Genomic DNA, 1266 nt, shown 5'->3' on the forward strand with positions numbered 1-1266 from the left:
GCCATCGGATCCAAGGGCTGTGGGAGAGAGGAGGGAGAGGAGGAGAGCCGATAGAAAGATCTGCTGCTCTCATTCCAAAAGGGGAAAATTACAGAAGGGGAGAAGAGGAAAATTCCCTCCACCCCTCGTCCAACAGAACAGAGAGGAAAAATGGCCAAAATTCATCAGGGGCCTGGAGCATTTTCCAATGGGCTTCTTAGTTGGGGATGTGGGGAGAAAGTGACTGAGAGGAAGAGAGTGTGAGATCTCCATGGCACTGCAATAAAACTTGAAACAGAGCTTCATCAGTCCAAGGAAACTGATCTGACATCAGATTCAGGAAAGATCAAAAGGTCGAAGCACAGGAGTTGCTTACTGAATCTGCTGCCAAAGCACGTGGAGAGGGCTACTCGCTGAGATGGTGTGAGAGCCAGTGTGGTGTAGTGATTAGAGTGGTCCTGTCACTCACTCTCAGCCTAGCCTACATCACAGGGTTGCTGTAGGGAGAACCACGCATGCCACCTTTTGCTCCAGTTCCCCTATTGGAATGGCAGTGTCGCGGCATTTAACTGTCTTGCTTCCAGACAATCCAGCGTGCCCTGCTACCAGGAAAGGCTGCATAATTGCTTCTGCCTAGCAGGTAGGTGAGTGAAGCCACCTCTTTTTGTCTCCTGTGGCTGCTTCTCATGTCAAGGTGCCGTCTACGTGCTGCAGGTGCTGAAGGCCTGACCCCAGGACTGACTCCAGGGATGCATCACCGTGCCAGAGTGGAGGATACAACTTTGCAGCAAACAACCCCCACCCCGCAACCCTTCCCATCCGTAGGATCCTGAAGTTCAACCATGCACCATGGGAAACTTTGGGACATCAGAGCTGATCTATGCGCAATGCCAAGTTTACACAGATTCGTTCTGGCAGACGATGAACCACTTTTGCATTTTCATTGATGGTCATGTCACTACAACCAGATTATGTAACTGGACCTCAGGTGACATGGCTCTCGTTTAAGCCAGAAGTGAGTATCCAACCAGAGTTATTCTGGAAGCCAAAGCTTCCTTTCGTTTTCACTTCACTTTCACACAGCCCTGGGTCAAGCCTTCCTTCCCCTACACAAGGCAGTGTTGTCATCTCAGAATATCCCTTGGTGGCTACACACCCTCCAGTTCAACAGATCTCTATAGACACCACACAAAATAGATGACCACCGTTTTCCCTGCTCTGCACAAACCCTTTGATTCCCTCGGTCATCCATGGAAGCAAGATATTAAAGACAATGGGATCAACTGA

The sequence above is a fragment of the Podarcis erhardii genome, assembly GCF_964252035.2.
Source record: "Podarcis erhardii genome assembly, chromosome: 15".
In the NCBI taxonomy this organism is placed as follows: domain Eukaryota; kingdom Metazoa; phylum Chordata; class Lepidosauria; order Squamata; family Lacertidae; genus Podarcis; species Podarcis erhardii.